The sequence below is a fragment of the Phyllostomus discolor genome, chromosome 5 (assembly GCF_004126475.2).
Source record: "Phyllostomus discolor isolate MPI-MPIP mPhyDis1 chromosome 5, mPhyDis1.pri.v3, whole genome shotgun sequence".
Taxonomy (NCBI): Eukaryota; Metazoa; Chordata; class Mammalia; order Chiroptera; family Phyllostomidae; genus Phyllostomus; species Phyllostomus discolor.
This window is the reverse complement of record NC_040907.2, coordinates 93207860-93229000: the sequence shown is the minus strand read 5'-3', so window position 1 is coordinate 93229000 and position 21141 is coordinate 93207860. Positions and strand designations below refer to the sequence as shown.

The 21141-nt window shown below is 42.9% G+C and overlaps 1 protein-coding gene and 1 non-coding gene across 5 annotated transcripts in view; one reads left to right on the top strand and one right to left on the bottom strand.

The window, feature by feature from the left end:
- SLC22A23 (solute carrier family 22 member 23) overlaps nt 1-21141 on the bottom strand; it is a 175548-nt gene that overhangs the window by 100906 nt on the left and 53501 nt on the right. The gene's annotated exons all lie outside the window — the stretch shown is intronic.
- Nucleotides 4980-5082, top strand: LOC114498264. Its single transcript, XR_003684704.1, has one exon. It is a non-coding gene; the product is annotated as a U6 spliceosomal RNA (small nuclear RNA).

Sequence of the window (21141 nt, the reverse complement as noted above, 5' to 3'; positions counted from 1 at the left end):
TATAAGACTCCAATTAGTCAAAAGCTGTTCAACATGCAGTCTCAGCCTGTGCCATTGTGCAGAAAGGTGCCAGAACAGCAGACCTGAGACTGCTCTTCCTGCAGAGGCCTCCTTGCAAGGCCGGCCCTGGCTGGCCTCTGGGAACCCGATTGCAGGAGTCGCCCCACTGTCCCCTAACTGACAAGTGTGGCTCTCCATGCCTACACAGTTTGTGCAGGCCATGTGGTTTATGCTGAGCATCTGCTTTCCTCTGGAGAAGGCAAAGTTTGGTATGTGCTAGGTAGAGGGTGTGCATGAGACCAGCTTCCAGTGAAAACCCAGGGCACTGGATCTCTAATGAGCTTCCCTGGTGGACAGCATTTCACTCATGTTGTCACAACTCACTGCTGGGGGAATGAAGCACATCCTGTGAGACTCCACTGGGAAAGGGCTCTGGAAAACCTGGGCCTGGTTTCCTCCAGACTGTGGCCCATGTGTTCTTCCCCTTTGTGGACACTGCCCTGTGTCCTTTTGTGGTAACAAATCACAGCCAACTAGATGTTGAGGTGCTGAGTCCTGTGAGTCTTCCAGTGAATCATCAGTCCTGGGGGTGATCTTGGAGACTCCTGACACAGCCATCCTCAGCCAATTAATTTGAGGACACTGTCCTTCTGAAACGGTGCTGTGCCAGCACAGGAGAGCCTGGGGGAGAGATGAAGATGCTTGCGCTACTGATCCTGCCCTCTGTGGCAGAGGGCAGGCATCAGATTATCTATTGCTCCCTTCAAAGGCTGCGATGCTCAGGGAGATGTTAACCTTGTGATCTCTGTCCTTCAGGAACTCACAGTCAAGTATAGGAGACAACAGTGGAGGTGGTGGTGATGCTGGTGGTGGTGATGATGGTGGTGGCAATGGAGGCAATAACAACAAACATTTACTATGTGCCAGGTATTCTCATTTACTATGTGCCTCTAACACTTACTATGTGCCAGGTATTCTCCTAGCACTTCTCATGTCAATATGTTTAATCCTCACAGCAACCCTGGTACCTAGGCGATCTCATTATCTCCATCTTCACAGATGAAGAAGTTGAGCACAAAAAGGTTAAGTACTGGCCCAGTCCACATAGCTAGTTATTGGCAACATATCCTCTGGCTTCAGAATCTGACTTCTTAGCTGGTACACCATACTATCTCTCTCTGGACATAGAGATAAATCCTAACTATTATAAATAGGCCCAATTTAACCTACATTTTAAAAAATATAGTATTGCCCTGGCTGGGTTTCTCAACTGGTTGGAGCGTCAATCTGTTCACCAAAAGGTTGCGGGTTCAATCCCTAGTCAGGGCATGTGTGGGAAGCAACCAATTGATGTTTCTCTTTTTTCTCTCCCCATCCCCTTTCTCCCTTCCTCTCTCTCTCAAATTAATAAGCATATCCTCAGGTAAGGATTTTAAAAAATTAAAATAAATAAAAAATAAAGTATTTATTACATTCTACTGAACATCAGAATTATTTTTGTGCATGTTTTAATGCCTGTGCTAGAGGCTAAGCTGAGTAGCTAGGTTCATGCCCTGGGCGTCTCTGGGTCACCTCCATGGCACACTTTGCACATGGTAAGCATTCAGATGCAGATGGATGGAGGAGAAAAACCATCCAGGAGTGGGAGGTTGGCACAGTCTAAAATTGTGATTATAGGTCTCAGAGAACATGTGGCACTGAGAGGGATCTCAAAGTTAAGTTCCAAATAGGCATTCCACACGGCAGCAACAATGTAGGTGGAGAGGTGGAACAATGACCATGGTAAGGTGAGAGGACCAAGAGAAGGAAGACTGGCTGGGATAAAGAGTGTACCTTGGCAAAAGTGGGTGAAATCTAACTATGATGAAATGAAAAGCAGGAGTTACAAGCAAAGGGCAGCCAGTCAGCAAGAAAGTGACAATGAAAAAAATAACGATTTTGTAAGATTTATCTGGGGGCACAACAGAGAGACGGCTTGATGGGCCAGAGTCCTGGAACAGGGTGACAAGTTGAGAAATAGCTGCAAGAGTCTCAGCATGATGTCAGTCAACAGGATACATGGCCAGAGCCCACAACTGGAGGGGTTGCACACCTGAAACCTACATAATTTTGTTAACCAATGTTGTCCCAATAAATTCAATTTAAAAAAGAAATTGGCTGTTGTTTTATGTCAGTAAATTTAGAATAATTTGTTGCACAGCAATAATAGCTGGAACAATGAGTGCAACAGGAATGATAGGATGTTCAACAATCCCATCTCTTCTTGAACATGAAGAAAGAAGACATTTACCAGCTCCTTTGCAGTTCATTTGGGTCCCATTCAACTGTTAGCCAACGGAATACAGAGGGAAGTATGCCACATTGAGGCCAGTCATCAAAATTCCTGTTCAATCATTTACATCTCTTTCCTTTCTGCAGTGACAGTGGAGGTCAGATGATAAAGATGGCAGATCAAAAGATTGGAAACTTCTGAATCACTGAGTCATCATTACCTGGTAGAGACCCACCCAGGAAAACTTGCCAGCATCAGACCAATGCAGGAATCAATGAGCTACTGGAATCTGGGGGTTGTGTTACAGAGGCTAGCATCTGTTACTCTGACTAATACACAAAACAAATTCATTGTGTTTGTGTGACTACTTTGTAATTACTAATACAAATTCATTGAGCACTTGTGATGTGCTATGCTAGAAAGTTTGCTTAATGCTATGTATGTGTTACCCCACTGAAACTCAGATTAACTACATTACTATGCAGGTATGTTTGTTTTCAATATTTTATAAATTCGAACCCTAAGTTGAAAGAGGACTTAATATACTCAGGATCACGAAGATATTGCAAAAAGGGGAATTTCCTTAAAGATGGAAGGTTGTCTTCTAAGAGTTAAACTGGGAGAGGTTAGCCATCTGTAAGTGTGCTGTTGATATAAATTTTTGTTAAATAGGTGCTCTGAATTTATTCCTAAGCCACTAATTTTAGTAATAATAGAGTACATAACTTTATTTACATATTTTTTGTAAACAGACCACTATAGACTGGTTAAAATGTATTACACAGACATTTTTAAGGGTTAAAAATAATTTTTGTTATAGTATCTTTCTATGTTTTATGACTTTAATTAAATTTCTGAATTCTGTTCCAGACATTGCAATATAAGACAGTATAAAACACATTTTAATCATTAAAAATTCAAATACATTCTTTATTTCACACAAAAAATATGTTTAATAAAAAATCATCTCAACAGCTACAGAAAGTGAGATTTTAAATGACAGTAAGCTACACAAAATGCAAACAAAAATTAAAAGTAAGCCCAAGAGAAAAGGACTTAGATGGTAGTTGCTTAATCCACTCATCTTCATCATTTAGCATTTTCAGCACTCCCAGCTTCAAAACAAACCACCCCCTTTCAAAATATTGCTTATACAACCGTGGTTGAGTCTGATTAATTCTGCATTTTGAAATAGAATATCAGCTACTGACCCTCAGCAAGCTAATTGCTTTTCCACATATTCAGCACAGTTAAGCATCCGATTAAACCATTCAATCACCGTGGTGGGGGGCATTACTGTAAGCTTTCCTTGTTTGGGGGTCAACATGGGCCAGTGGGCTAGTGCCAAGGCCATGACTGTGGGCCAAGATGGGAGTTGCAGGGATAAACTGCTCAGTCCTACCGCACAACCTATTTCCAGCAGATGTAATTTACTGCTCTTTGTACAGAGTCTTTTTCCAGGGAGGGGACATAAAGCCTCTAATGTATGTATCAGCATTGAATATACATGGCTGATATTAAGTATGAGAGGGTAAGCAATTCTGCAATTGGCCTCTTTCCAGTTAATTATCTTCCCTTGTACACACATACTAGGTTAGTACTGGCAAAGACCAATTTCTGGTTTAATGGGGCAGAAAGAAGAGATCCAGATAGAAATGTCTATCAACTGTCTTTCTATTCTGCTTGAAATGTTCCCCTTAGAGGACAACACATGAATATTCTGTTGCCTTAAATTTGCCTTTTAAGCAGTTGGTAAACTAGGAATTTTAATAGTAGAAATAAGTTCATTTAGTGCTATGTGTATTTCAGTATCATTTCTAGCAGGCATTAGGAAGCCTCTTCATCATTTCATCTTTGAATATTTTATAGCCATACATGTTTCTTTGGAAAAACACCTTGCATTTGGAGTACTAAAGGTCCTGCAGATTTTATTAAGCAATTGTGCCAGTAAGAGCAGAGCAGTAAATACTAATGATGGCTTCAGAATACAGATGTCTGTTGTGCAAAAATTTCAGAGTGGCATTCACTAATGAGAAGGGGACACCCAGCTGCATCCTCCTCCCTCCCCATTTCACTGTACGATTTGAGCAATTCATTTAACCACTGCTGTCCTGTGGCTGAATGAAGCCAACACCAAATCTTGGTGCAGAGTGAACCCTCCCAGTGCTCTCCTTTTAAGCCAACCTTTCTGAGCCAGGTTAGACCCCAGCCGGCCCTGCCACCTCCCACCACAGCTTCCACCTCTCTCTGCTTGTATCATGTAGCTCCCATTTCAGTCACCATGCATCTCCTTCATTTTGGAATGTGCCTTCTCATATCTTCACCAATAATTACCTCCATCTTCCAGTCCACAGAAACACTCCCATCTTGCAAACTGAGGTCCTTCTTGCCTTCTCCTAAATTTCCAATTACAGCCACCCTGTACCAATCCCTAATTCATTCACCTATATTACAAATATTTTAGAGTCTGTTGAATACAGTTCAGTGTATTTAGGTATATAGCTCAATGTACAAATGCTGTGTTGGGTCACTTGGAAAAAAAACCCAATGGGACATATGTTAACCTTGTAGGCTAGCTGAAGAGAGACGTGACACAGATCATAAGAAAGGCAAAAGTAAAGTCTGGCAGGGGTTCACTAGAGTGACACTGGCCCTGTAGCTTGGGGCCTGGGGACATGGGATGATCTATAAAGACAAAGGGCCCTTTGTGACTGCCTGGGCAACACACGTGCTTAAATTGGATGGTACAGAGATTAGCAAGGCTGCTGTGCAAGGATGGCACACAAATTTGTGAAGCATTCCATATTATTAGAAAGGGGGAAGAAAGGGCCTACTGAGTTGGTCCAATGAGAAACTGCTAGAATTTGGAAATGCAAATGGTGGACAGAGGAATAAGGGCATTTCAGATGGAAGGAAGGGCTGGGTGTGGATATAGAGAGTCAAGGGGAAGGAACACAGGGAAGAGAACAATGGGGAACACCATGGAAGAGCCCACCTGCTCAGGTCTTGCCTCCCTGATGCCTCCAACACTCTTGGTGGAACAGTGTGGAGACTGAATGTGAGCAGCCTCCTCTGTCCAGTCTTTAAGGCAGGCCCTGCCTCTCCCAGCTTTAGAGCTGGTCACCAGTGCAGCCACACTGGAAGCAAGGGGTACGACCCGGTTTTTCAATGTGAATGGCAGCGAGTGCCATTGGGCTGACTTCCAGGGTGATCTGTGCTGTGCTCTACAGAAGCCCCAAGAATAGTATTGAGAAAAGGAGGGGCAGTGGCCAGGAAACAAGTTAGGAGACTACTGACACACCTCAACAGGAGCTAATGGCTCCGAGGCAGTGACCGTGGCAAGTGGCATTTATGCTTCACCCTGGAAGACTCATCTCCTCCTTGAGCCCATCAAGTCCACTGCAAGAACAGGACATACAAATTTTTCCCTGGCTGAGGAAACTACTGTTAAGCAACTCCTATGAGTAGTTCCATCCAACCCCAGACCAGGGACATGCGCATAAGGATGTTTCCTGAGGTGTGTGAAGGGTTGGGTGTCATCGTTACAGAACCTGTTTACATGGAAACTGGCAACAACAGCACATAGCTAACCTACTTGTGACTAATTCCTACGTATCCTCAAGTCCTCCTTTAACATTCAGTATTCCCAGCAGCCCCGGAAACAGTCCTTCTTGCTCAGCTGACCTAGAATCCCTTGCCTCTCTTTCTGGCCCTCCATTTGTCAGATGGGTGTGCTGGAGGGCCAGAGGTCAACATGGCCAAAGTCCATCAAACATAGACACGGAAAACCTGGATAGTTCTCCCAGTCCATGCATGAGAATCTACTCCTACAAGACTCGAGGAGAATTTAAACAAAGTTTTTGCACAGTGATTGTTGCTGTTATTATTACTCAGACAATAGGCATAAATTTCCTTTGAAAATCAATCATTTTCTTCTTTTTGTATACTCCTGGACAACTGTCAGCTCCTTTTACTATATGAGGGACATCAGACTGCTTGCTATTCAGGAGGTTTGAGTTCTAACTCTAGTTCAGACACCATCTGTCTGGCCTTACCTATGTTTTGTACCTCTCCTAGCATCAGATTTGAACATGAAGGACGAGCTGGACTGTGGTCTAGGTGCTGAGCTGCAGCTGGAGCAAAGCCTGACTTCATAGGACAGCCTGCTCTACTCTTCCTGCTGGCCTGCCAGGATTCCGCCTGTGTTCCCGTGATGGAAGTTTGAGTCCCTTACTGAGCTCTCTGGAGAGTCTCTCCTCCACCTGGCCCATCTCTGAGACCATGTCATATTGCTGAGTGTTGCCTGGAGCAGAAATTTAAAACATACTTCTCCTCTACCAAAGGGGCTTAGGTGTCTTCTCCCTCAAATATTCTTTCTTCTCAGCAAAAGTCTTACAATTTACTCTTGGGAAAGATTAGATTAGAAGCTCTTGGGAAAAACCCACCTCTTAAAGCATAATTAAAAAACTTAAAAAACCACCAAATACTCCCTGAGAAAGTTCAGGGTGTGCTTCTCATTGGCAAGGATGAAATTTTTATCTCACGCTATGGGTCACTGTCAATGAACTACAGAACACCATGTAGCAAATCCAAGGTATTATACACTTGCAGGGCCTGGGGTGGGAGAGGGGAGGATAGACAGTATTTCCACTTGGTTTGGAAAATTTTAGCTTATGTAGAAGGGAAAGGCAAGCATGCCTTGCAGAGACTGGAATGCTGCCATTTTTTTCTTTCACCCAATATTAAATTTTCTCCCACTAACTCGCCCTGGTCCATATCACCTTGAACACAGTTGAAAACCTAAAGCCTTGGAGTCTGTGCTTAAGACAGAAACTTACACCACGCACACTGAAGTCACACAGCCAGGTGGGCTCGGATTAATGACAACTAGCCAAAAAGCCTCCCTTAGTTCCCAAAGAAGCATTTCAAAGGGTTCCTGCAGTTTTGTTCATTAGGGATGATGAATACTGTGCAGTCATTTCCCATAATGTCAGGGATTTTAGAGCAGAATCAATTCAAATCTTTGAAGAGAGAGCAAGTGTGTGTGTGTGTGTGTGTGTGTACGCGCGCCTGCGTGCAAACAAAAGAGAAAAATCTAAAGAACGTGATGATGGATAAGGTGGAGAGAGGGTAAAAGGTGCAAAAATCCTGAATAGTAACTGTTGAAGACACAGTTAATAGGAAACAGGCTTTGGGACAGCAGTGTGATATGTGAACAATATGCTAACACCACAGAGCCTATGGGGTGAGTGGTTTGTCCAAACTCAGCAACTTTAGCAGGTTTTGTAAATGTTTAGACTAAGGTTGCCAATGCATAGGAATCAGTCTGGCAAATAGGAATGATGTTTTTTAAATACAATACCTACACTAAGCTATCCTGTAATATAGTTGGTTAAGATGTCAGTAAAAAAAGTCTTCTTACAAAGAATTACTTCAAACCATAATCATAAGGCATTGATATGAAGACTACTCAAGGGACTAATTTATATGTATCAGTTAGTAGCATTTATATACATTTGAGTCCCCTAACAATGGCCTACCAATGAAACAAACATTTCTCAATATTATCATAAAATCAGCCACATTGATAGATTTATCAATAAGTACAATCAAATACGTACAAAGTCCTATGGAACTGGACTCTATTTTTAGAACTCCTTGTTTACTCTCCAGTAAAACTCTATACACCCAAAGCAATACTAACATTCTTTCATTCCAGTCCTAGCTCATGTAGAGTCATTTTTAAAACTGTACAAACAATCTGCTTTTCAGGCAGATCACTGTTGTAGGTTTGTGGATTAGTCATGGGCTATGCTGTAGGAATGAACAACTCTTACCAATTTCAGAGCTTTAAAACATCCAAAGTTTATTTCTTGCTCAAACTACCTGCCCACTGAGGGTTGGCAGGGGGTCTCTTTTCATCATTGTCACTTGAGATGTAGGCTGAAAGAGCAGCCAACTCCTGAATATTGCTGGTTGATGTCTTAGAAGCCTGTGTCTCTCACAGGTAATTAAATGTTCCAGACCATAAAAGATGTCATTTCTACTCATAGTTCGTTGGTCGGAACTAGGCACATGGACCTGCCCAACTGAAAAGAAATATTGGCAAAAGGCACCAATGACTTCCACACTTTGTTATGTGCAGTTGAGTTTTAGTTGAGTTTTTGTTGAGTTTTCAAAAATGCTTCAAATACACATCGTACATGACACAATTTCCTGGATGCTTTGTGTCCTTAGAGGAATAGCTGATATCTCTAGACCACTTTCTATGTCTCTATCATTGGAGTCCTAAAACCACCACAGGGACTAACTAAAGTCCCACTGAGGCACCCCATCTTTGGTAGGGGGAAACAAAACCCTAACTTAGTAACATCTACCTGGCCTTTGGCCACAGCACCTGTATCATGGTGGAGACTCAGCTCTCTACAATTTTATACCCTGATTTTTTTTCTGGGAACTTTCATTATGGCAGTTTTTTTCTATTCTGACACAGGTAGGGCATGATCAAGAGCAGAATGGGGCTGAGCCAGTCACCTCAGTGGTGAGGGGTTTTAGGACCACCCCCCAGTAATGATGTAATAGTAGCCAAATGTAAAGCATTGGTAGCAACACCATGTGGGGCAGGGTCATGGTGCAGAATGGGAACTCTCCAACCAGACAGACTGGTCTCAATCTTGGTTCTATCACTAGTCAAGCAAACCTGGCCAAATAACCCTCTGGTCAGAGGGGACAGTGGCAGTACCTTCCCTCTGGGATCACTGTGAGGATGGAATGAGGAGCACAGAGCTCAGTAAGCATGGCTGTTTGTTCCTTCCTATTCTTTCTCTTATCCTCATCATCTTGACTTCCCTTCAGCCACACTTCTTTCAAACTTATTTGCTCTCACAAGGAGCAAGTCACATTCCTCCCAAGAATCCTGTGAAGAAGGCAGAAGTGTCCCCACTCAAATAATGAAAAGAGCAAGATGGCCTCAGGGTTCACATGTGTCCACCTGAGCCTGCGCTCTGGCACTGCAGTGCTCTGCTTGGTCTGCCGATGTCATGAGTGTAGGGGCCACTTTCATGCAAGGAAATGGCTCAGTCCAGGTCTCCCCCCTTGTACTAGAACTTTTGAAGATACCGTTCTGCTCAATTTGACAAATAAGAGACAATGTTTTCTCTATCAGAATATCCTCTGTGTGCTTGACAGAACAGAGGCGCCAACTCTGAGTTCTTCACACATGGAGCCAGCCAGGCTCAAGCCTCAGATGCTAGAGATGGAGGAGGGAAGAAAGGGTCCGGATGAAAGGAGGTGACATAGATACCTGAACTGTTCTAGCTCAGATGTTACAGTGTTTTTATTCATGGCTTTGCAACAGTCTATACGTATAACATGTTGACATTTAAGATGCACTTTGGTGCGAGTCTCATGCACTTTTCTACCTTTCCACCTTCACTTGAGCCGTATTATTTTGCCTATGGCCTTATGAGGTGCCACGAGCCCACTCTTTGTCCTTGTCTTACTAGACTGGGATGGTCCCCTTGGAAGGCACAGGCACGATCAAGGCTTCCTGTCTCTGATCCAATAGCATCACTGTCTTCCCTTCCAACTGGAGCAGTTCTCCAGAGCAGAAGTTGGCAAACTATAGCCAGTGGACCAAATTCAACCTGATGCCTATTTCTGTAAGTAAAGCTTTATTGGCACCCATTTGTTTATGCATCATCTATGGCTGCTTTCACGCCACAATGTCAGAATGGAGTAATTATGAGAGAAACCAAATGGCCTGCAAAGCCCAAAATAATTACCAGCTGGCCCTTTCCAGAAAGTTTGCCGAGCCCTGGTCTGGAGCACTGTGGTGAGGGAAGGTGTAAGAAGGAAAGAGCTTTGGCCAAACAAGAATGCTATGGCTGCTCACTCCCATTCACAGGTAGACCCTCAGGCCAAAGGGTACACATTTTATTTAACAAATATTTTCTTATGTGCCAGATACCTGGACATAAAAATGAGCAAGATAAACTCAATATCTGCCCTTTGGGAATTTATAATTGTGTGTTCGAATAAAAATGGGAGCATGAGGGAAAGGGAGGAAATAGAGGTATGTAAAAAGAATCAAGTACAGGCCAAATAATGGTGATATATTCACACAGCAGTGAAATGAGTGAATTACAGCTATAAAGGTCAACACAGGTGCATTTCAGGAATAATGCTAAGTAAAAAGAAAATATAGAAGAATATATGCTATACAATTCAACTTACTAAAAGTTCAAAAACATGCAAAATTAAATGAATACTAACAGAGGCGGCAAAATTATAAAGAGAAGCAGGGGAAGGAGTCACACACAAGCCAGGCTCGTGGTTCCTGGGAGGACGGCAGTGAGAGGGGTGGTGGAAAGGGGCACCCGGGGACTTCAGATGCAATGACTATGGTGTTCTTCCTCTAAAATTGGGCGGTTGGTGCACAAATGTGCATGATGCCAGAACCTTTATACCTGATATATTCTATTAGTATTTTTATATCTACTCAATATTTCATCAAACTGAGTTTTGCATGAAGAAGTGATATGATGAACAGGAGAGACTACCGAGGGCACAGAGGAGGGGCCACTCACTCAGAGGTGAGGGTCAGGAGAAAATCCCTAGGAAACATGGCACACATCACTTGAGGACCTGACAAGCAAATTTCACCCCAAGAAGGTCACAGAAGAGTGTTCTAGCAAAGAAGAGCCTGTGCAAAAGGTGAGAGATCCAACAGATTATCAAGTTTTCGAGGAAGTGAAACCAGCAAGTGAGGTGGAGAGTAGGGAAAGCAGGGCTGGAGGGGTCCTCTGGGGCCACACAGGGAAGCCTGATAAGCCACAGTGAAAAATGTGTCCTTTGTTCCCAAAGTGCCATGAGCCCTTGACAGATTTAAGCCATGGAATAAAGAGACATCTTCACAGTCACCTCTAAAAAAGATTCTTCCTGCTGTGGCAACTCCAGTTGATTCTGCTACCTGAAGTCCCATCAGCTTTCTGCCGGGTCGGAATAATGCCGGTGCCCGTAGTGTGTGGCAGTGACGTGCAGTGCCAGCCACTGCACAAACAAATGAAGTCAAGAAGCCAAAATGACAGCGTAACACAGCAGATGCTTGCTGACTATCGACTCTAGGTGCAAGCACACCAGAGTTTTGTGTAAAAGATGTTTTTGTACATTGAATTAAATATTTGTGTATTAGTAGAGCTTACAATTGTAAGACATTCTATGGTGAATCTTCACAAAAGCTGATGCTCCTCTAAAATAAAGAATCTCCTACCACTTGTTGACTTGGTGGTAAAAGAATTTAATCTGTCAGACTCATTAAAAAATTCTATATAAAATGCTTCTTAATTCTTTAAAATGTAGATGAATGAAAACTATGACTGTTATAAATAATTTTAAATAACATTAGTTTAATCAGTTAGAAAACATTTCTCTGGCAGCAAGAACAATCTATCTATCTATCTATATATATGCTATAAAGAAAATAAAACATAACAACAGCACTGCCTTCTGGTTTCCATCCAGTTCAAATTTATGCCTTAATTGCTCAATAATTACCATATTTTTGCCTCCTGTTACTTCTACTTAAATAATGTCAACATATGCTTTTATTTATTAATGTTTGCACTAAGTTCTACCAGATCTTCAAAGATGGCCTCCAAGGAATATAGTAAAAGTCCTTCAAACTATATAATCCAGCAACTCCATTTCAAAATACATACCTAAAAGAATTGAAAGCAGGGTCCCACGCAGATACCTGCACAGCCAAGTTCATAGTAGCATTACTCACAGTAGCCAAAAGGCGGACACAACCTGAGCGTCTAGCAACTGACGAAGGGATAAACGAACTGTGGTGTGTGCACACACTGCACTATGACCCAGCCTTCAAAAAGAAAGCACTTCTGACACAGGCTACAACATGGACGAACCCTGAACACATTACGCTATACGAAATAAGGCAGACTCAAAACAACAAAAACTAGATGATTCCACTTATACAAGGTACTTAGAAAGCAGAATGGTGGTTGCCAGGGGCCGGGCGTAGGGGTGTGAAAGTAAGTGTTTAATAGGTACAGAGTTTCAGTTTTGCAAGATGAAAAACTGAGATGGATGGTGGTGATGGTTACACAACAATGTGAATGTACTTAATTCCCCAGTTTCTCAAATTGCACACTTAAAAATACCTAAAGTGGTAAATTTCATATTATGTATATCTGACCACAATAAAACAAAAATTTCCAAACCATGGATGTCTGAATTGAACCACACAACTGTAGACCAGACCTACAGTTCTGGACTGTAGTCTGGAATTCTGCACTGTTGGACCTAATCGTCCTAGTTTCCGAAAAGGGTGTGGGCTTCTTGCAGAATTCCTCTGAGGTCTCAGCAAGTCACAGCAAGTGCTTGACCAGGGGTCAGGACATCCCCATCGACCTACTTATGGTACCCAACACACATGCCTGCGCTGGCCCGTATGAAACAACAAAAACCTCTGTCCTCAAAATTCCTCAGAGAACATTTTGTTGCTAGGAGAGATGCATTACAGCTGGGATGCAGAGCTGGGATGTTGTGAGAATGAATTTGTCACTTAATTTTCTTTAGCTCATCTCTAAAGAACATACTCAGAATAATGCATTAGGCTGCCAAGGTACTGCAACAAGTGCCCAGCTCTGAATTCAGGCAAAGTGCCGCCAAATTAAATGCATCGCACTGTGAATAATGAAGCTCTCAAATTCCGCATTAAACAGTAGGCCCCGCTGGACACAAAGAAGAGGTTTTAACAGGCTTAAAGAAACAAAAAACACGTTTCCACACTCCTCCTCGGTCTTTAATTACCTGGCCTTATGGGTTTATTAAATGACCCAGCTTTACATTAGCTAGAAACTCGACATGGACACCACAGAGGCCCTGAGAGCACACCTCTGGGAGTCTAGAGCTGGACTTCAGAAAGTGAGAAAGAGGCAGAAAGGGGTGCTGGTGGCAGAGGCAGCAAGCAGGAGCTGCAGGGAGGCAGATAAACCTCAGAGCTGAAGAGAGAAGAAAAGAGAAAAACTCACTTGTTCCACAGAAACCACAAAGCCAACATCTATGAACTCTGTAAGTGGGCACTAGTATCTTGTTTCTCCCTGTTCCTCCTCAAAAAGTGTGCCTGTTTGGAAGGTCGGGGGAAGGCCCCTCACTGGAAATAAAGCAGCCATGGAGCCTCACAGTTCTAAGACAGCCTTGTTCTTAGTGCCACAGAGGAGACTGGCACTGCTGGGTGACAGCCATCCCTGTGGGTGGGGGCTCTGAAGGCCCTTGTTCCTCAGCAGTCATGACAAGCACTGTTGGAGACAGCCCCAAGGCTCAGAGTGGGCTTTGGAGGCCGACCCTTTTGTTCTACAGATGAAGAAAGTGAGTCTATATGTTCCAGCCATTCCACTTCTGGATATATTTCCAAAAAAAATCAGAGGCAGGGCATTAAAGAGGTATCTGTACAAAAGAGGTAATTATACACACCCATGTTCACAGCAGCGTTATTCACAATAGCCAGAAGGTGGGAGCAACCCAGGTGTCCATGGCCAGATAAATGGATAAACAAAATGTGGCATATACACTAATGGAATATTACTCAGGCTTAGAAAGGAAATTCTGACACATGCTACATGAATGAGTCTTGAAGACATTATGCTCAGTGAAATAAGCCAGTCTACAAAAGGACAAGTAGTCTGCGATTCCACTCACACGAGGTGCCTGGAGTAGTGACCCTTGCAGAGGCAGAGAGTAGAATGGCTGTTGTGGGGCTGGGGGCGTGGCTGGGGGCGGGGCTGGGGTGGCTGTCCTGTGCATTTAATTAGCACCGAGTTTCAGCAGGAGAGGGATGGTGGTGATGGGTGCACGACAATGTGAATATATTTAACACAACTAAATTATACACTTAAAATGGTTAAGATGATAAGTTATATACATACACACACACATATATATATATTACCACAGTTAAAAACTTTAAGTGTATGCAGAGAATTAAGCTAGTGAATTCTAGTGAACCATCAGGGAAGGCCTCTCTGAGGACAGAAGTGGGGAGGAAGGTGGGATACAAGTCTAGACAGAGCTCTCTGGCATCATTCATTACTGCTGCTCTCTGACTGCACCACATCTCTACCTTTTCAGGCTGTTCCTGCAATCACCTCAGGAAGGCCTAAGCTCCTCAGGGTGATGCAGTAAATGCCTGGCTATCTGGCCTGGGGCCTGTGCAGGACAGAGTACAGAGAAAAGGTTATTCTTCGTGAGTGAAAGCAACAGAATCAACCCATGTAAACCAGGCACAAGGGGATGACAGGTTTCTGATACTTGCATGTCACATTGTTGCCAACTGCTGGAATCCCATCAGCTTAATGCCATATATGCCAGTGCTGGAACCAGTATCAAAGATTTGTTCCCACTGTTTGCCTTTTTTGCTAACTTTGCAAACTTGATGTCACTTGTCCTCAAACAATAATACTCAGACAGTCAAAGGGTGGGCTAATATATGAAAGTGAGAGAGTTCTGCCTTTCCAAAAAGGCCCAGTTTGGAATGAAATGAACAGACTGCTTTTGGCATGGCATTACTGGGCCAGTCACCAACATCTGTCTGTTAGTGCATCTGGAAGAGCTAGCAGCTATGTGCCGCAGTCAGGCATGAGGGAATGTGGCTTTCTTTACAACCTCTTGATCTAACCAAAACCTCATATCCAATGCCAGTGAAGGAAGAAAAATGTATGATCGCCTAGAAAAACTTACATTCAGCTATCTCAAGTAATTGGACTCAAATTACACAAAACACTAACACAATTTTTAAAGATCTCCCTCCATGAGAATGCAGAGAGATCTAAGCAGACCCTGTGTCCCACATAAGCCCCACTCCCTCTTTCCTCCATGCCCAAAACCCAGTCTAGTCCTAGAGCGATCCGATGTGTACAGCCCAAGAATTCTGCTCATGTCTGCAAGAGCCCTAGTCCATAGGCTTTCCCATAATAAGTCCTAAGAGCACCCAGTAAACCTTAGTGGTCCTGGGGGCCCAGAGTCCTGGGGTACACTTAGTGTTCACGTAGGCTTAAATATCTTCTAAGGAATAACTAAGCTGAGATGTGTCCCCTGTGGTCACTTGGGCTCTATTTTACTACCAATCTGTCTCATATGGCAAGGGCTAGGTAAAAATTGGGGAGCTGGCATCTACCCCACACTGGACACTTAGCATTCTTGAGCCTGGCATGCACAACTGAACCCTAAGTGAGGATACAGAGTAATTAGAACTCGGCTTTTTCTCCTTTCTAAACATTAGTTTCAGATCCTGTAGGCTGGACAGAATTAGAGCCAAGGACTTAACACTGAAGCTGGAGTCCTGCCTGAAAGCCCCTACACACCATATCAATTACCCAGAATTTTAGTTGACGCTTGGCTCCATTCTGTAAATAAGTTTGATGAACTGCATACATGGAATGTAGAGAAATAATACCCTGACTCTTTACAATGATGAAAATTTTCTTAAACTTACCCAACCCCCCCGACAAGATTTACCCTCACCTTTTAGTGATGGTTACCCATTCCTTGAAAGTTCTTATTGTACATCCACCTTGGGCAGGGCCTCTGCTACACACAGAGGACAGAGGAGCAGCTCCATGCCCTCTCATGGGAATACTCAGAAGATAAAAGCCAACTCGTGGACAGTCGACTAATAATAGTAAGGTTGGAAAAGGAAGATGGTGACCCCATGTTATCATTCATTATTGACAATGCACCATTTTGTGCTCATTAAAACATTATTTGCACACAAATGCCCTCATCAAGTTACTAAGACCTTATTCTGACTGACATCAATTTACTAATCAATAGCTGTATGATACAGCTGAGCAATCAGTTTTGAATCCAAACAATTTTTTGGCATCCAGTTCAAATATGTCCAGTTCAAAAGGCTTTCATGAGAAATTCTGGCAAATTATCTCTACTATTTACTACCACCTATGTGACCAGTGTCCTTTCTCCGCATGTTTAATATGTGAGAATTGGACTAAGAGAACTCTAGTTTATCCAGCTTTAATATTTTACAATCACACACATATGCTTATTCTGTAACATTGCTACACAGATTTTCATCATGTTCCATGAATTCATTCATCTGCCCATCCATCTATCCACCCATCCTGCTCATATGTAGATATTCTGTCCAGGTATATATCTAGTCCAGGTACTAAAGATATAGTAGAGAACAAGAATGATAAAGTCCTGCTTTTGTGGAGTTCACTCTAGAGCAGTTGGGAGGTATGAATGGAGAGGCAAATAATTACATGTATTTTCAGGGAGTGGTAGATGCTTGAAAACAGATGACTCTAAAGGAATTATTTCGGTGATGAGTATATGGGTAGTTTGAGAAAGCTCTACTGATATTACATGAGCAGAATCATAGTGACAAGACATGGCCATGCCTACAAAGTCAGAGACAGAGCATTTGGGGCAGAAGGAAAAACTAGTACAAATGATCTAAAGAAAAAGTAAGAACTTGACATGTAGAGAACCAAAGAGAGTCAATTTGGCTACAATAGTGTACTGCATCAGATGGCGTAGGACCTCATGGGCCATGGTGTGGAGTTTGGATTGCACAGTGAAAGCCAACGGAGGGTGTGGCAAAGGCCACCAGTTATCCTGCAAAATCCATTCTGCCCTTCTTCCTTCAGGCTTATAGCTATACAAAATAAGACATTTTCCAGCCACCCTTGCAGTTGGATGTAGACAGGTTACTGAATTCTGGTGAATGAAATAAAGAAGTGGTGCCAACGGCCCTGGCAGGTGTGGCTCAGTGGGTTGGGTGTCATTCCACAAACTGAAAGGTCACTAGTTTGATTCCCAGTGGGGGTACATGCCTGGGTTGCTGACCAGGTCCCTGGTTGGGGGTGACTGATGTTTCCCTTGCACACCAGTGTTTCTCTTCCTCTCTTTCTCCCTTCCTTCCCCTCTCTTTAAAGATAAATAAATAAAAAATAAAAGAAGAAGTGGTACCTATGGCTTCTAAGAAGCAACCATAATGAGAAAGTTGTCCCTGCTTCCTCTTTTCCACCTCTCTGTGGCTGGAATACGAACACAATGGCAGGACTGGCATGTCAGAAAGGGTCTCGGTCCCTAGTGTCATGAGACATAATGTCTACTTTGTTTAGGTCTCTGTCATTTTGGTTCTCAGCCTTTCACAGTGCTAACAAATACAGAGGGTTTGAAGCACGTGAGTATAAGGTCAGATTCATGTCTGTATAAATACCACCATGGTGGTAAGTGAATAATTAGTTGTAGAGGTCTGAGTGGGAAGCAAGAAGATCCATCAGGAAGTGTCGTGATTATCCAGACAAGAAGCAAGGTTTTCATCATGTTCCATGAATTCATTCATCTGCCCATCCATCTATCCACCCATCCTGCTCATATGTAGATATTCTGTCCAAGTATATATCTAGTCCAGGTACTGAAGATACAGTAGAGAACAAGAATGATAAAGTCCTGCTTTTGTGGAGTTCACTCTAGAGCAGTTGGGAGGTATGAATGGAGGTATGAGCCTTTGTCTCAGAAGGCTGCAGTGGACATGAACAGAAATTGAGGGATTCAGGGTATAATTCAGAGAAAGGGCTGAGAGGACTTGCTGATCAAGAGAAAGAGAGAGAAGAATAAAGGGTGACTCAAACACTTTTGGCTTGAGTAATTGTATAAATGGTGGGTCTATTTATTAAGACTGGAAAGACTGGAGGGAGGGTTCTCTTTGGTCACACTGACTTTGAAAGATCTGCTGGACATCTAAGTAAAACCTCTATGAGGCAGCTGGATATATGAGCTGGACCTTGGTGGGAATGTCAGAGGCGGTGACATAGGTCATATGGAGATGATTTATTGCCACATCCACATGTCCAGGACAGCTGACTGAGAAAAGCAGCCACCAGCTACTTGTGGTTACTTAAGTTTAGTTAAAATTAACTAAAATTACAGAGGCAGTCCCTCAGTCACACTGGCCTCATCTCAAGTGCCTGGCAGTCACATGTGACTAGGGCTACAGCACTGTGCAGGCATTCATTTCCTTCACTGCAGCAGGTTCTCGTGGAGAGCTCGGGTCGAAACCTGCTTGGAAATAGTTTATTATGATTGATTCGCCTGGTCTCATAAGGTATGTGTGAGAGAGAATAGGAGGGGAAAAAACATGCATTTCCCCATTTGGTTTCATTTTTTCATTTGTAACTTAAGACATGTAACCACCATCGTTCGTGCTCTTTTGTCCAAATTCTTCAGGTCATGTTTATAAACTGTTTGTAATAATTTTCAATTTGAAGAAACCAGAGATCTGCATAAGTTTTTAGAAGGTAATTATCCTAAGGTTTTCAACTGATCTCTCATTCCAACTTGCCTTACCATCCCTCTAAAAAAAGATGGAAACCAAAGTGATTCTTCACTCTGCTGAAGGCAGCAGAGCCCCTCCCTCTCTCCCCACGGCCCACAGATGTCAGACCAGCAGTGATGGAAGGAACAGCCAACTGTGCAAACATTCGCTTCTTTACTGTCTGTCACAAGGTAGAAAGGAAAAATGCCAAAAAGGAGAGGTTGGAAAAACAGCAAAAGAGCAATTATTCCCTAAAGAGAACATGAAATAAGACCCTACAGTGACCCCACAAAGGAAATGGAAAATACAATCCAACCACAGGTCAGAGAACACCACTGTTTTCGGGTAATGATTACAAAGGAAAAAACAGGATTTGGGTACTGAGATATCCCAGGACTTCAGTTTGGGACTCCCTGGGTGGTGCATTCTGTAATCCAATTACACCCTTTGAAAGAACAAGATTCGTGTCGCCTAGAGTAACCTGATTCTCCGGACAACTCTAAGCTCACAGGAAACTTCTGAGGATAACTCTTCCCCGTGCTTGGCAGGATGAATTACATGAGACTCAAGAAGCCCACGTGAAATGAGGAAGCTGAAAGACGATCCCATCTTTTTAGTGAAAAAAGTGCCAAGAAGCAGAGTGATTTGGGAAATTTCATTTCATTTATGGGAAATACAGATATGGATTCTCGGTTCTCCATCTACTTTTTTCCAGGGATGCCTTCTTCATCAATGGAAATTATCACTTCAAACTTGTTAAATGGCACAAACTGTTATTGCTTCATGGCAGCCCAAGAGACAGGAAGGGCACAATGCCCAGAGTTATCTCCCCCAAACAGAGGACACTACTTTCTCAAAAAGCCAGTGCTAGCTCTCTACTGCCTACTGAACAAAGCCCAAATACCTTATCTGGCACACATGTCCCTCCACTGGCCTGAGCCCTTGGGGAAAACCTTCCCAACCCCGTCTCTGTTGCATCTTTGCACAGCCCCCATGTGGTGACTACCTGTGGAGAGGTTACATCTGTGCTAGCTGGGCTCCATGGGGAGAGGGGCTGAGAAGTCTTGGGAAAATACCTTGACCTCAGGTTGTTGGAGGACAAGGCCAGAGGGCCAGAGTGGAAGCTGCACCATGGAAGGCAGAGGGGAGCAGGGAGCACACCTAAGTCTAGTGATCAACCAGTGGTGTGGTGGGCACTGAGAAGAGCTGGAATGAGGACAGGGAGAGGGGATCACCAGGGAGGGGGGCTAGAGACTATGGCCATCTGTGGGTACATTCCTTCTTGGCAATCTACAAGAGTTTTCAAATTTTATGTTCTTGTGTCAATGAAAATCTTAGTCTACATTAACATAAGTGTGACCTGGATCGTCTGGATAAGCAGCTATAACCTAGTGTGGACCTAGATTTCTGAGCTCATGTTGCATCCAGATTTACCCTTGCAAAAACCAAATGGCACCATGAGGGGCTGTGCAAATGCAGGTTTAACAGTGGTGTGAATAAAGTAGCAGGAGAACTGAGTCACCACATTGCACAGTAGCTGAGCCTGGTGTCAGGCTGAGCACACAAGCGCTGTGTGTGTGGTCTCTGAAAAGACCAACTTCATCAGCAGAGGAGCATTAGGAAACAAGCAATAATGTCAGTTTCTAGTCTCATTTCCAGTCATAATGGATTAAATACCCCCTTAATTAATATTTTAATCATGTCACAAATCAAGCTTTATCTTCCAGAGAAGCAGGCAGGTTAGCAGAGCTGTCAAGAGGCACCCCATAAATGTGAGTGATTGCAGCATGCTAATGAGCGTGCTAGAATACGAAGTTTCAGTATTCCATGCTGGCAAAGCCTTAAAATTGTTAATTCTACCTTAGACAGAAAAATTATGTGAAACAAGGCATTGTGTACACTGGAATTTTTCAAGTCCAAGTGCCACAATAGATTAAATATGAAATTGAATGTGTAGCTATGCCTTCCTGCTATTTAACCCCAAAAGGGTGAATGGGTGATTCTGTTTCAGGAAAAGACCATCATCCATCACATCTATGTACCACTACTAATTTGGTTGTAGTAGTTTTGATGGAATATTGTTGACATTTTGGTCGTACAGTTATTTAGAAGAACTAATGCAAACTCCTTATGAGATGTTTGTACACATTTAAATAATATTGTAATAACATATTGAGTTGGCCAAAAAGTCCATTTAGTTTTTTTCATAAAATAAAAGATGTGTTTTTCATTTTCACCAATAACTTTATTGATTTGGATATTTTGAGTACGTCAGCTATCTTTTGCTATTGGCTTCTAGTGGGTAGAGGCCAGGGGTGCTGCTAAACATCTTCCAATGCACAAGACAGCCCCATAGCAAAGAATTATTTCGTCAAAATGTCAACAATTACAAGAAACTTCGCAAACCACTTTTGCTATATTTCATCTGTCGCAGCACCTTCTCCACACACTGCAGAAATCTTTTTTTTGTGATTCAGATGTGTTTTTACCTTTCTTGAAATAATAA